The sequence below is a fragment of the Triticum urartu genome, chromosome 1A (genome assembly GCF_056163025.1).
Source record: "Triticum urartu cultivar PI428250 chromosome 1A, HENAU_Tu73, whole genome shotgun sequence".
NCBI lineage: Eukaryota > Viridiplantae > Streptophyta > Magnoliopsida > Poales > Poaceae > Triticum > Triticum urartu.
The window spans coordinates 11,753,613-11,770,154 of NC_141873.1; positions in this window are offsets into that span (position 1 = coordinate 11,753,613).

A 16,542-nucleotide genomic window follows, 5' to 3' on the forward strand; every position below is an offset into this window, starting at 1 on the left:
CCGGCTGTAGCACGAGTCCCAACAACCTTTATGAGAGAAAGAGGTATGCTATATATTAATGATATAGCGCACTAGTCTAACTAACTATTGTATGAGTGGGCTATTAGGATGGCTACAAGTGGCATGACAACTCCATATAGCTTGGCTTTATTATTAACCATGCTTAACAAGGCAACACGGTGGGTGCAAGAAGCGCATGCATCGGTTACAACGTAGAGGTTATCGCATCTAAACGCGAGCTTAACCCGGATCTGGCCCACCTGGTTCATCAGGTGGACATGCAAGCAAAACCACATGGGCGCGCTGTAGGTGGGAGAGGCAAAAACTATCTTTTCCTAATTTAAGCTCTTCAAAAAATATTCTTCAGGGATCTCTCCAGGTTTTTTTTTGGGGGGGGGGGGGGGGCACTGCCCCCCTAGCCCACCCACCACATAGCTCGTCTTGGTTGTGTTTATGAGTGAGTGAGTGAGATAGTGCCATGCGGCCTTTATATAGATAGGATTTTGGAACTAGTACGTGACTCTAGTAACTACCGACCACATGGCGCACCCCAGCCCAGATCCCCCCTTTCTCTGATCTGCCCTCTAACCGCAACAAAAAATGGATTATTCCAGTGCTGGCCTAGACTTCATTCACGCCACCACAAATGGAGCCGATTCTCATAATTTTTTTGGTTAGTTTTTTTATTGAGAACCTCTATTTGGTTAGTAAGTGCCACCTAGGTAGCGTGATAGACGGCCCTCTTTCTAATCCGATCGATCGATCTACTTTCCAAGTGCACATTTTTTTCTTCCCCTAGACAATAATGAGTTTTATTCATCAAGTATAGAATTACAATCGAGAGGCACAAGGTCCTTAATACATGGGGACATGGGATGTGCGACTATAGTTTGCCACACGATCTGTCACTTCATATTGGACAACAATCTAATTAATCTTTGTAAACAATTGTCCATGTGCCGAACGATACAAACCAGCCCATGTTAAGGTCAATATAGAAAGCCTCCCTGGAATCGGGTTGTATCAAGATATGATTACCATTGGGATAATATTTTGCCCATAGCAAGCGGGCACATAAACTGCCAGGGGTATCCAGTAACCGCCATGCCTACTTTGCGAGAAGAGCTTGTGAGCTTGGTTACAAGCTCTCACGTCGTGGAAGACCATACCACCTTTACCCTGAGGAAAGCACCATCTTGTTCCAACTCAACCATGCTATCTTACGTTTTCATTTTCTCACTCCCCGCCAATAATGTCACATAAGCCTTGTGAGATCATCACAAACTGACACTGACAGGACAAGTAACGCTCATCATGAAGACATGTATTTCTCACTCCAGTCAACAAGTCTTCTACTTAATGCTGCTTGCACCATTTCAAACATCCCTTTATACCTTCTCCCCTCCGAAACAAGAATCCCCAAATACTTGGGCTCAAAAATTTGTTGTGTCACCTCATTTTTTTACTTCCTCATATACCATTGGTAGGGAATTATCTGACAAAATGATGGAACACTTGGAAGGGTTTATGATTTGACCCGTCGATGAAGCATAAGTGTTCAACAAGCCCTTTACCAACACCACCTGCTGCTCAAAAGCGTGGAAGAATAACAAACAATCATTCACAAAAAAGAGATGCAAAAAACAATGCTCTTCTACAGACACCGACTCCTTGAAGTCCATCCTCCGTCATTGTTTTGTTGATCTACGCGGATAAAGCATCTACAACAAAAAGGAATAAAAAAGGAGAAAATGGATTACCTTAGCGTAGACCACGTGAAAGAGTGAACGATTCAAGAATTTTCCCATTGAATTTCACAAAGTATTTTACCGAGGAGACACACACCTTAATCCCGGACATCCATGCCTGAGAAAGGCCCCATTTGAGCAAGGACTTCTCCAAAAACTCCTAGTCAACACAATCATAAGATTCAAGAGATCCAATTTGTACACACAGAGTGCTGGGGCATCATTCCTGAAAGACCGTACATGATGGATAAACTCAAAAGCTGTGATATAATTATCAGAGTAAACTTATAGGATAAAAATACATTGATTTTCCGAAATAAGATCCGTCAGGAGCGCCTAGACTCTATGTACCAGACGTTTGGAAATGATTTTATACATGATGTCGTTTGGAAATGATTTTACACACGATGTTGCATAGGCTAATCGGTCGAAAATCCTTCATATCCTTAGGATGGGGGATCTTTGGAATTAGAAGGAGACACCCACCCTGAAGGAAATCCGCCTCCCTTTTGGTTTTCATGCTCGGAGGAAGAAAAGGAGGTGGCATCGAACTTGCCTCAATGTCAGATCTCCGAACGGTCGCCCTTCAGCCAGAAGATCCTGCAGAGGAGCAAGATAGGCCGTTTATCTACCGTTGAGGCCTAGCCTTCATGATGAGGATAAGAGCAGAAGCAGGCGCCGTAGCTCCCCAGCTAGTGCCACATGTAATGTGCTCCTAAAACAAATGTCAAGGGCAATTGCAATTCCAACACATGAGAAGCCACTTCGGCGGACCACAACTCAAGATCCAAAGCCTATTACCCCCATTCTTCTCTTTCTTTTCTCCATGGAAGCACGAGATGCTCAAGTTAAAACATAAGTATCCAGATGTAGCGTCAACCAACCTCCATTTCTACCATACAAAGGAAGCCCTTAAAGAGGGCATTAGATCCATTCACTAGTCAACGCAGGTGATCTTTGCACCAACAACCATGGGTGCAGCAAAGACCGTGATGAGCAAGAATTGGCTTATGTTTTTTTGGTTTATTGGGAAGAAAACACATGGCACACGTTTGAGTCCCCTCTCACTCACCACCCACGCATCGTGGCCGCGAGAGAAGGAAGGAAGGGTGCCGAACATGCGGTGAAGGGAGGGCTCAAGGTACCACACTGAGGCTAGTTGCCATTGGGCAAGACGAGAAACCAAAGTCTAAAACCGGTGGATATGTTAGAAGGCTTCTTAAGGCATTGAATTTACTAGTTGCCAGGATCACTCCACCTCTCCAATCTCAGCATTCCGATCCACTCCACGGCAATAAAAACCATATCCCGGTCTATCTCCTTGTTTTACCCCTGCCAGCCACCACCCTCTCTTCTCCCACATGCGACCTCTCTCAGTTGCTGTCAGGTCATTGGTCTCCTCCCCCCTCTTGATCAATCTCACGACATGGTAAATTTGCAACTGGCATAATAGTCATTTCTCATCTAATCTTCTAACCTTTTTATGTACAACAAATAGCTAAAACTCTATTGCTATTGAACAAACGAATGCCAATCCTTATATTTAATAAACAATTGGAATAATCTCAGGGTTCCCCAAATAATTCGACTAGGGTCTTTGCTGACCCATACCACATAGTTCGAACATCGTACTGTTGGGTTTCAGAGTAATTTCAAAAAATTTCCTACGCACACGCAAGATCATGTGATGCATAGCAACGAGAGGGGAGAGTGTTGTCTACGTACCCACGCAGACCGACTGCGGAAGCGTTGACACAACGTAGAGGAAGTAGTCGTACGTCTTCACGATCCAACCGATCAAGCACCGAAACTACGGCACCTCCGAGTTCGAGCACACGTTCAGCTCGATGACGATCCCCGGACTCCGATCCAACAAAGTGTAGGGGAAGAGTTCCGTCAGCACGATGGCGTGGTGACGATCTTGATGTACTACAGCAGCAGGGCTTCGCCTAAACTCCGCTACAGTATTATCGAGGACTATGGTGGCTGGGGGCACCGCACACGGCTAAGGAATAGATCACGTGGATCAACTTGTGTGTTCTAGGGTGCCTCTGCCTCAGTATATAAAGGACTAGAGGGGGGGGAGGCTGGCCGGCCAAGGTGTGGCGCGCCAGGAGAGTCCTACTCCCTCTGGGAGTAGGATTCCCCCCCCAATCCTAGTTGGAATAGGATTCGCGGAGGGGGAAAAGAGAGAGAAGGGGCCGGCCACCTCTCCTAGTCCTAATAGGACTAGGGGAAGGGGTAGGCGCGCAGCCCATGTAGGGCTGCCTCTTCTCTTTTCCACTAAGGCCCATCATGGTCCATTTAGCTCCCGGGGGGTTCCGGTAACCTTCCCGGTACTCCGGTAAAATCCCGATTTCACCCGGAACACTTCCGATATCCAAACATAGGCTTCCAATATATCAATCTTTACGTCTCGACCATTTCGAGACTCCTCGTCATGTCCGTGATCACATCCGGGACTCCGAACAACCTTCGGTACATCAAAATGCATAAACTCATAATATAACTGTCATCGTAACCTTAAGCGTGCGGACCCTACGGGTTCGAGAACAATGTAGACATGACCGAGACACGTCTCTGGTCAATAACCAATAGCGGGACCTGGATGCCCATATTGGCTCCTACATATTCTATGAAGATCTTTATCGGTCAGACCGCATAACAACATACGTTGTTCCCTTTGTCATCGGTATGTTACTTGCCCGAGATTCGATCGTCGGTATCCAATACATAGTTCAATCTCGTTAACGGCAAGTCTCTTTACTCGTTCTGTAATACATCATCCCGCAACTAACTCATTAGTTGCAATGCTTGCAAGGTTTATGTGATGTGCATTACCGAGAGGGCCCAGAGATACCTCTCCGACAATCGGAGTGACAAAACCTAATCTCGAAATACGCCAACCCAACATGTACCTTTGGAGACACCTGTAGTACTCCTTTATAATCACCCAGTTACGTTGTGACGTTTGGTAGTACCCAAAGTGTTCCTCCGGTAAACGGGAGTTGCATAATCTCATAGTTATAGGAACATGTATAAGTCATGAAGAAAGCAATAGCAACATACTAAACGATCGGGTGCTAAGCTAATGGAATGGGTCATGTCAATCAGATCATTCTCTTAATGATGTGATCCCGTTAATCAAATAACAACTCATTGTTCATGGTTAGGAAACATAACCATCTTTGATTAACGAGCTAGTCAAGTAGAGGCATACTAGTGACACTTTGTTTGTCTATGTATTCACACATGTATTATGATTCCGGTTAATACAATTCTAGCATGAATAATAAACCTTTTATCATGATTATAAGGAAATAAATAATAACTTTATTATTGCCTCTAGGGCATATTTCCTTCAGTCTCCCACTTGCACTAGAGTCAATAATCTAGTTTACACCTAATGATTCTAAACCCATGGAGCCTTGGTGCTGATCATGTTTTGCTCGTGGTAGAGGCTTAGTCAACGGGTCTGCAACATTCAGATCCGTATGTATCTTGCAAATCTCTATGTCTCCCACCTGGACTAGATCCCGGATGGAATTGAAGCGTCTCTTGATGTGCTTGGTTCTCTTGTGAAATCTGGATTCCTTTGCCAAGGCAATTGCACCAGTATTGTCACAAAAGATTTTCATTGGACCCGATGCACTAGTTATGACACCTAGATCGGATATGAACTCCTTCATCCAGACTCCTTCGTTCGCTGCTTCCGAAGCAGCTATGTACTCCGCTTCACATGTAGATCCTGCTACGACGCTTTGTTTAGAACTGCACCAACTGACAGCTCCACCGTTTAATGTAAACACGTATCCGGTTTGCGATTTAGAATCGTCCGGATCAGTGTCAAAGCTTGCATCAACGTAACCCTTTACGACGAGCTCTTTGTCACCTCCATATACGAGAAACATATCCTTAGTCCTTTTCAGGTATTTCAGGATGTTCTTGACCGCTGTCCAGTGATCCACTCCTGGATTACTTTGGTACCTCCCTGCTAGACTTATAGCAAGGCACACATCAGGTCTGGTACACAGCATTGCATACATGATAGATCCTATCGCTGATGCATAGGGAACATCTTTCATATTCTCTCTATCTTCTGCAGTGGTTGGGCATTGAGTCTTACTCAATTTCACACCTTGTAACACAGGCAAGAATCCTTTCTTTGCTTGATCCATTTTGAACTTCTTCAAAATTTTGTCAAGGTATGTTGTTTGTGAAAGTCCAATTAAGCGTTTTGATCTATCTCTATAGATCTTTATGCCTAATATGTAAGCAGCTTCATCGAGGTCTTTCATTGAAAAACTCTTATTCAAGTATCCCTATATGCTATTCAGAAATTCTATATCATTTCCAATCAGTAATATGTCATCCACATATAATATCAGAAATGCTACAGAGCTCCCACTCACTTTCTTGTAAATACAGGCTTCTCTGAAAGTCTGTATAAAACCAAATGCTTTGATCACACTATCAAAGCGTTTATTCCAACTCCGAGAGGCTTGCACCAGTCCATAAATGGATCGCTGGAGCTTGCGCACTTTGTTAGCTCCCTTTGGATCGACAAAACCTTCTGGTTGCATCATATACAACTCTTCTTCCAGAAATCCATTCAGGAATGCAGTTTTGACATCCATCTGCCAAATTTCATAATCATAAAATGCGGCAATTGCTAACATGATTCGGACAGACTTAAGCATCGCTACGGGTGAGAAGGTCTCATCGTAGTCAACCCCTTGAACTTGTCGAAAACCTTTTGCGACAAGTCGAGCTTTGTAGACAGTAACATTACCGTCAGCGTCAGTCTTCTTCTTGAAGATCCATTTATTCTCAATTTCTTGCCGATCATCGGGCAAGTCAACCAAAGTCCATACTTTGTTCTCATACATGGATCCCATCTCAGATTTCATGGCTTCAAGCCATTTTGTGGAATCTGGGCTCACCATCGCTTCTTCATAGTTCGTAGGTTCATCATGATCTAGTAGCATGACTTCCAGAACAGGATTACCGTACCACTCTGGTGCGGATCTCACTCTGGTTGATCTACGAGGTTCAGTAGTATCTTGATCTGAAGTTTCATGATCATTATCATTAGCTTCCTCCCTAACTGGTGTAGGTGTCACTGAAACAGTTTTCTGTGATGTACTACTTTCCAATAAGGGAGCAAGTACAGTTACCTCGTCAAGTTCTACTTTCCTCCCACTCACTTCTTTCGAGAGAAACTCCTTCTCTAGAAAGTTTCCGAATTTAGCAACAAAAGTCTTGCCTTTGGATCTGTGATAGAAGGTGTATCCAATAGTTTCCTTTGGATATCCTATGAAGACACATTTCTCCGATTTGGGTTCGAGCTTATCAGGTTGAAGCTTTTTCACATAAGCATCGCAGCCCCAAACTTTCAGAAACGACAACTTTGGTTTCTTGCCAAACCACAGTTCATAAGGCGTCGTCTCAACGGATTTTGATGGTGCCCTATTTAACATGAATGCGGCCGTCTCTAGAGCGTATCCCCAAAACGATAGCGGTAAATCAGTAAGAGACATCATAGATCGCACCATATCTAGTAAAGTACGATTACGACGTTCAGACACACCATTACGCCATGGCGTTCCGGGTGGCGTGAGTTGCGAAACTATTCCACAATTTTTCAAATGTACACCAAACTCGTAACTCAAATATTCTCCTCCACGATCAGATCGTAGAAACTTTATTTTCTTGTTACGATGATTTTCAACTTCACTCTGAAATTCCTTGAACTTTTGAAATGTTTCAGACTTATGTTTCATTAAGTAGATATACCCATATCTGCTTAAATCATCTGTGAAGGTGAGAAAATAACGATATCCGCCACGAGCCTCAATATTCATCGGACCACATACATCTATATGTATGATTTCCAACAAATCTATTGCTCTCTCCATAGTACCGGAGAACGGTGTTTTGGTCATCTTGCCCATGAGGCACGGTTCACAAGTACCAAGTGATTCATAATCAAGTGGTTCCAAAAGTCCATCAGAATGGAGTTTCTTCATGCGCTTTACACCGATATGACCTAAACGGCAGTGCCACAAATAAGTTGCACTCTCATTATCAACTCTGCATCTTTTGGCTTCAACATTATGAATATGTGTGTTACTACTATCGAGATTCAACAAGAATAGACCACTCTTCAAGGGTGCATGACCATAAAATATATTACTCATATAAATAGAACAACCATTATTCTCTGATTTAAATGAATAACCGTCTCGCATCAAACAAGATCCAGATATAATGTTCATGCTTAACGCTGGCACCAAATAACAATTATTTAGGTCTAATACTAATCCCGAAGGTAGATGTAGAGGTAGTGTGCCGACTGCGATCACATCGACTTTGGAACCGTTTCCCACGCGCATCGTCACCTCGTCCTTAACCAATCTTCGCTTAATCCGTAGTCCCTGTTTCGAGTTGCAAATATTAGCAACAGAACCAGTATCAAATACCCAGGTGCTACTGCGAGCATTAGTAAGGTACACATCAATAACATGTATATCACATATACCTTTGTTCACCTTGCCATCCTTCTTATCCGCCAAATACTTGGGGCAGTTCCGCTTCCAGTGACCAGTCTGCTTGCAATAGAAGCACTCAGTTTCAGGCTTAGGTCCAGGTTTGGGTTTCTTCTCTTGAGTAGCAACTTGCTTGCCGTTCTTTTTGAAGTTCCCCTTCTTCTTCCCTTTGCCCTTTTTCTTGAAACTAGTGGTCTTGTTGACCATCAACACTTGATGCTCCTTCTTGATTTCTACCTCCACAGCTTTCAGCATTGCGAAGAGCTCGGGAATAGTCTTGTTCATCCCTTGCACATTATAGTTCATCACGAAGCTCTTGTAGCTTGGTGGCAGTGATTGAAGAATTCTGTCAATGACGCAATCATCTGGAAGATTAACTCCCAATTGAATCAAGTGATTATTATACCCAGACATTTTGAGTATATGTTCACTGACAGAACTGTTCTCCTCCATCTTGCAGCTATAGAACTTATTGGAGACTTCATATCTCTCAATCCGGGCATTTGCTTGAAATATTAACTTCAACTCCTGGAACATCTCATATGCTCCATGACGTTCAAAACGTCGTTGAAGTCCCGATTCTAAGCCGTAAAGCATGGCACACCGAACTATCGAGTAGTCATCAGCTTTGCTCTGCCAGACGTTCATAACATCCGGCGTTGCTCCTGCAGCAGGCCTGGCACCCAGCGGTCCTTCCAGGACGTAATTCTTCTGTGCAGCAATGAGGATAATCCTCAAGTTACGGACCCAGTCCGTGTAATTGCTACCATCATCTTTCAACTTTGCTTTCTCAAGGAACACATTAAAATTCAACGGAACAACAGCACGAGCCATCTATCTACAATCAAACATAAACAAGCAAGATACTAATCAGGTACTAAGTTTCATGATAAATTTAAGTTCAGTTAATCAAATTAATTAAAGAACTCCCACTTAGATAGACATCCGTCTAATCCTCTAAGTGATTACGTGATCCAAATCAACTAAACCATAACCGATCATCACGTGAGATGGAGTAGTTTTCAATGGTGAACATCGTTATGTTGATCATATCTACTATATGATTCACGCTCGACCTTTCGGTCTCCGTGTTCCGAGGCCATATCTGTATATGCTTGGCTCGTCAAGTATAACCTGAGTATTCCGCGTGTGCAACTGTTTTGCACCCGTTGTATTTGAACGTAGAACCTATCACACCCGATCATCACGTGGTGTCTCAGCACGAAGAACTTCCGCAATGGTGCATACTCAGGGAGAACACTTCTTGATAATTTAGTGAGAGATCATCTTATAATGCTACCGTCAATCAAAGCAAGATAAGATGCATAAAAGGATAAACATCACATGCAATCAATATAAGTGATATGATATGGCCATCATCATCTTGTGCTTGTGATCTCCATCTCCGAAGCACCGTCGTGATCACCATCGTCACCGGCGTGACACCTTGATCTCCATCGTAGCATCGTTGTCGTCTCGCCAAGCTTATGCTTCTACGACTATCACTACCGCTTAGTAATAAAGTAAAGCATTACATCGCGATTGCATTGCATACAATAAAGCGACAACCATATGGCTCCTGCCAGTTGCCGATAACTCGGTTACAAAACATGATCATCTCATACAATAAAATTCAGCATCATGTCTTGACCATATCACATCACAACATGCCCTGCAAAAACAAGTTAGACGTCCTCTACTTTGTTGTTGCAAGTTTTACGTGGCTGCTACGGGCTTAAGCAAGAACCAATCTCACCTACGCATCAAAACCACAACGATAGTTTGTCAAATAGACTCCGTTTTAACCTTCGCAAGGACCGGGCGTAGCCATACTTGGTTCAACTAAAGTTGGAGAGACAGTCGCCCGCAATCCACCTATGTGCAAAGCACGTCGGGGGAACCGGTCTCGCGTAAGCGTACGCGTAATGTTGGTCCGGGTCGTCTCGTCCAACAATGCCGCCGAACCAAAGTATGACATGCTGGTAGGCAGTATGACTTATATCGCCCACAACTAACTTGTGTTCTACTCGTGCATATAACATCAACATAAATAACCTAGGCTCGGATGCCACTGTTGGGTTTCAGAGTAATTTCCAAAAATTTCCTACGCACACGCAAGATCATGTGATGCATAGCAACGAGAGGGGAGAGTGTTGTCTACGTACCCACGCAGACCGACTGCGGAAGCGTTGACACAACGTAGAGGAAGTAGTCGTACGTCTTCACGATCCAACCGATCAAGCACCGAAACTACGGCACCTCCGAGTTCGAGCACACGTTCAGCTCGATGACAATCCCCGGACTCCGATCCAACAAAGTGTAGGGGAAGAGTTCCGTCAGCACGACGGCGTGGTGACGATCTTGATGTACTACAGCAGCAGGGCTTCGCCTAAACTCCGCTACAGTATTATCGAGGACTATGGTGGCTGGGGGCACCGCACACGGCTAAGGAATAGATCACGTGGATCAACTTGTGTGTTCTAGGGTGCCTCTGCCTCAGTATATAAAGGACTAGAGGGGGGAGGCTGGCCGGCCAAGGTGTGGCGCGCCAGGAGAGTCCTACTCCCTCTGGGAGTAGGATTCCCCCCCCCCAATCCTAGTTGGAATAGGATTCGCGGAGGGGGAAAAGAGAGAGAAGGGGCCGGCCACCTCTCCTAGTCCTAATAGGACTAGGGGAAGGGGTAGGCGTGCAGCCCATGTAGGGCTGCCTCTTCTCTTTTCCACTAAGGCCCATCATGGCCCATTTAGCTCCCGGGGGGTTCCGGTAACCTTCCCGGTACTCCGGTAAAATCCCGATTTCACCCGGAACACTTCCGATATCCAAACATAGGCTTCTAATATATCAATCTTTACGTCTCGACCATTTCGAGACTCCTCGTCATGTCCGTGATCACATCCGGGACTCCGAACAACCTTCGGTACATCAAAATGCATAAACTCATAATATAACTGTCATCGTAACCTTAAGCGTGCGGACCCTACGGGTTCGAGAACAATGTAGACATGACCGAGACACGTCTCCGGTCAATAACCAATAGCGGGACCTGGATGCCCATATTGGCTCCTACATATTCTATGAAGATCTTTATCGGTCAGACCGCATAACAACATACGTTGTTCCCTTTGTCATCGGTATGTTACTTGCCCGAGATTCGATCGTCGATATCCAATACATAGTTCAATCTCGTTACCGGCAAGTCTCTTTACTCGTTCTGTAATACATCATCCCGCAACTAAATCATTAGTTGCAATGCTTGCAAGGCTTATGTGATGTGCATTACCGAGAGGGCCCAGAGATACCTCTCCGACAATCGGAGTGACAAAACCTAATCTCGAAATACGCCAACCCAACATGTACCTTTGGAGACACCTGTAGTACTCCTTTATAATCACCCAGTTATGTTGTGACGTTTGGTAGTACCCAAAGTGTTCCTCCGGTAAACGGGAGTTGCATAATCTCATAGTTACAGGAACATGTATAAGTCATGAAGAAAGCAATAGCAACATACTAAACGATCGGGTGCTAAGCTAATGGAATGGGTCATGTCAATCAGATCATTCTCTTAATGATGTGATCCCGTTAATCAAATAACAACTCATTGTTCATGGTTAGGAAACATAACCATCTTTGATTAACGAGCTAGTCAAGTAGAGGCATACTAGTGACACTTTGTTTGTCTATGTATTCACACATGTATTATGTTTCCGGTTAATACAGTTCTAGCATGAATAATAAACCTTTTATCATGATTATAAGGAAATAAATAATAACTTTATTATTGCCTCTAGGGCATATTTCCTTCACGTACTACTTATTTTGCAACTCAACTGGTGGTGAGACCCGGAAACTCTTGTTTCTTTTCCCCTTCGAATCTCAGACCTCCCTCCTTGAATAACCCGGAAACTCTTCTTTCTTTTCCCCTTCTTTCTTTTACACTAGAAGATGATGATGAGTGCAAGAAGCAAAAGGAAAAGAATATGGGAGATGAGGATGATGAGTGTGGTTGGTGCAGATTCGAGTATGAATTCCTGCCAGACTTTTGTTATACTTGTGGCTGGCTCGGGCATGGTGTGAAGGATTGTAGCACCAAACTTCAGAGAGGGGAGAAACAACAGTTCGGGCGATGTCTTAAGGCGGACATGGGGCATAGAAGGATGGCGGGCGATGCAGGAAGCTGGAGGAAAGGAGGGAAGGAGCTTGGCACTCACAGGAACTATGGGTATAGTCGATCTAGTGGGAGAACAGGGAGTGGCAGCGACATCCTTTCATGGCGGAAGGATGGTAATTGTGAGAGTGGAGCGGGGGCTGGGAATACAGAGAAGGGAGAAGAGGTTACAAGCCCGGTAAAAAACAAGCATGTACACGTACAGTCAGGTACTCCTAAGCAACTGCTACTAGAGGAAGACTCGGAGAAGAAGAAGGGGTGTGGAGGAGAAATACAAGAGACAGAAGGAATAACATTGCAGCCCTACATACTGAAGATGGTATCTGTGTGGAGGATCATGCGGGCAAAGAAGCAATACTCTTTCAATCCTTCAAACAGAGACTTGGCAATTCTTCTCATAAAGATATGAAATTTGATCTTCCAAGTATTATCAAGAGAATTGAAGGCCTAGATGCTTTAACTGTCCCTTTCACACATGCTGAAATAGATCATGTTATTAAATCGATGCCACCGGATCGTGCACCAGGACCAGATGGCTTCAATGGTGCGTTTCTCAAAGCTTCTTGGCCAATCATCAAAGAGGATTTTTTATAAATTGTGTAATCAATTCTTTGATGGAAATCTCAATCTTGAAAGCATCAACGACGGCTACATCACTCTGTTCCCAAAAAACAATGCGCCTAGCACCGTCAATGATTTCCGACCAATCACCCTATTGAACTGCCGTCTCAAAGTGATCACTAAAATCTTGGCCAACCGGTTGCAAAAAGTCATTCTGAAAATAATTCACCGTAACCAGTACGGTTTCCTCAAAGGGCGCACTATCCAGGACTGTCTCGCTTGGGCATTCGAATACATTTACCAGTGCCAAAGCTCCAAGAAAGAGATTGTACTTCTCAAACTCGACTTTGCTAAGGCCTTTGATACCATTGACCATGAAGCAATGCTCATCATTATGAAGAACATGGGTTTTAACGATAAATGGTTAGGCTGGATTCAATGTATCTTTTCTTCGGGCAAGTCAGATGTTCTCCTAAACGGTGTCCCTGGCAGGCAATTTCGTTGCAAATGCGGTGTGAGACAAGGTGACCCTCTGTCCCCACTAATTTTTGTACTTGCCGCTGACCTCCTTCAAGCTGCAATCAATGATGCTTTTACTAGGGGGGAAATTAGTTTGCCCTTTCCTTGCAATACACAACGAGAATACCCGGTGATTCAATACGCGGATGATACTATTCTAGCTATGCCTGCATATCCTGCACAAGCCATGACCATCAAAACTATCCTCTCCGACTATGCCACATCGGTAGGTTTAAAGATCAATTTCCATAAATCTACTATCATACCCCTCAACTGTGGGCAGGAGGTCATAAACACATTGGCAAATATTTTTGGCTGTGTTATTGGCAAGCTACCATTTACCCCTATCTTGGCCTACCCATGGGCACCACCAAACCAACTATTTTGGACCTCATGCCTCTGGTCTGCCGTGTGGAGAGACGACTTTCAGCCACCCTCAACATGATTACATATGGAGGAAAACTCACATTGTTGAATTGAGTCATAACTTCTCTCATCATCTTCGCTCTTTGCACACTCAAACTCCCAGCAGGCATCATAGAACTTATTGACAAAATCCGCAGAAAGTGCCTCTGGACAAATAAAACTGATCAAGGTGATAAGTGCAATTCCTTGGCATCATGGGATATGATATGCAAACCCAAAGAGTCTGGAGGACTTGGCATTATTAATCTCCAAGTGCAAAGTGATGCTTTGCTTCTCAAATTTCTCCACAAGTTCTACAATCATTGGGACCTACCTTGGGTGGAATTGATTTGGAACACATACTACACCACCAAAATTCCACACGCATCCGACCCATGTGGCTCATTTTGGTGGCGTGACATCTCTAAACTTATGCCAATTTACCGTGGGATCACCAATGTGACAATTCGAAATGGGTCTTCGGCTCTGTTCTGGAAAGATGTATGGATTGGTGATGTTCTGGCCGACACCCATCCCAGAGCCTTCTCCTTTGCGCGGCTGGAAGATATATCTGTGAGGGATTTCTTGCGGAGCACGTCACTTGGTGAAACGTTCCACCTACCCCTCTCCGCGCAAGTTCTTGATGAAACCCGTGACCTACAACAACAAACCATGCAGACTGATCTTATGGATCCTTCGGCCAATGACGAATGGAACTGTGTCTGGGGATCAGAATACTCAGCCAATAGATTCTACACCTTCTACTTTAAAGATGTCCAGGCGCACCGTACATACAAATGGATATGGAAATCAAGATCAACGATGAAAATTAAAGTTTTTGGCTGGCTACTACTGTCAGATAGACTCAACACTCGCAATATGTTGAAGAGGAGACACTATAACATTGGCACAGACTTTGGTTGCCTACTATGCACTGCATGCCAAGATGAGACTGTGGAACACCTCTTCTTTGAGTGCACCTTCAGCCTTGCATGCTGGAATGAACTTCAAATCATGGGACATGCAGCTGACAATCGGCTAGACTGGGTGGACAAGGCCAAAGCCTCCTGGAACCAACCTTTGTTCATGGAAATTTTCCTCTTGGCATCCTGGAGCATCTGGAAGGAAAGAAATAATAAGCACCTCAGAGGAGTTCTTCCATCACAAGATTCTTGGCATGCAAGACTCAAAGAAGACCTCTCCCTTCTCACTTATAGATTGGGAGACAAACATAAAGACTCCTTTTTTCCTTTATCAGTTCACTGTAGAACCCCCCTACCCCCCAACCCCCATTCACAAAGTGAATGGCTTGTAAATAAAATCATGTAACAGACATTATATTCTTTAATTTAACTGCAGCAGGAGCCTCTCCTACTGTTTCAGGTGTCAAAAAAAAAGAAATACAAGAGACTGGGGGAAGGACATGCGGGAAGATGGAAATAGTAGGGACGAGCAGGGTGTGGCGACTAAATTGGTGGAGGAAACAGTGACTACTCAGGAACAGCAGTATATACAGATAAAGGATAGTGGCACCAAAAACAAGACCAATGACAAAAACCCTAATGGCATGAAGTTCAGGAGGAGGGAGAGGACGGAGCATGCAGCAAGTCCGAACCTACAAAGGGAGAGCATCCTAGGGCAAAAACGGGATCACACCGTCACAGAAGGAGAAGAGGAGAAGGATGCTAAAAAGGCAGGAATGTGGTGGAGATGGACCGGGGAGTAGGTCAGGTAGACATGGAGAGCGAGAAGAACAACCTTGAAAATACATCGGCCGGGCTGCAGGAGCAGCCCCGCCGAGCGCAATGAAAATAATAAGTTGGAACTGCCGGGGGTTGGGGAATGGCCCGGAAGTTCAAAGTCTCCTCAAGATGGGGAGAATGGAGAACCCCGATGTTCTTTTTATTTCTGAAACACGACTGACCGAGAAGGAATTGGATAGGTTCAGATGGTCATTGGGCCTATCGAACATGCTTGCATGGGATCTGGTCGGAAGGTGCAGGGGGATTGCATTGTTCTAGAGGAGGGGTGTGCAAATATCGCTACGCTCATATGGTAGGAGGCACATTGATGTCGATGTAACAGAAGAGAATGGGAGTGTATGGAGGATGACAGGAGTGTATGGCGAGTCAGCTGCGGAGCATAAGAAAGAGACTTGGAGAACAGTAAAATTATTAGGGCAGCAACATCAAGATGGAAGGCCCCGTCTTTGCATAGGGGACTTCAACGAAATCCTAACCAGTGATGAGAAATTGGGAGGGATAGTTCGGCCACAAGCTTGTATGGACTCCTTTAGAGAGAGTTTAGAAAGGTGTGGTCTCTGTGATATTTGCTTCGCAGGAGATAAATTCACCTGGAGGAACCACAGCCAGGAGCTCAACACTTATATTTGTGAACGACTTGACCGTGCAACTGCAAATGCTAGGTGGTGTGAAGCGTTCCCAGATTTTGAAGTGATAAACAACATCCCTCGACACTCGGATCATCAGCCTATCATTGTTAACACGGCAGGAGAGAGTAGAAGAAGTGGAAGGGGCGATAGGGGGTTCAGTTTTGAAGCGTGGTGGTTGCAAGAGGAGGGGTGTACGAAGGAGA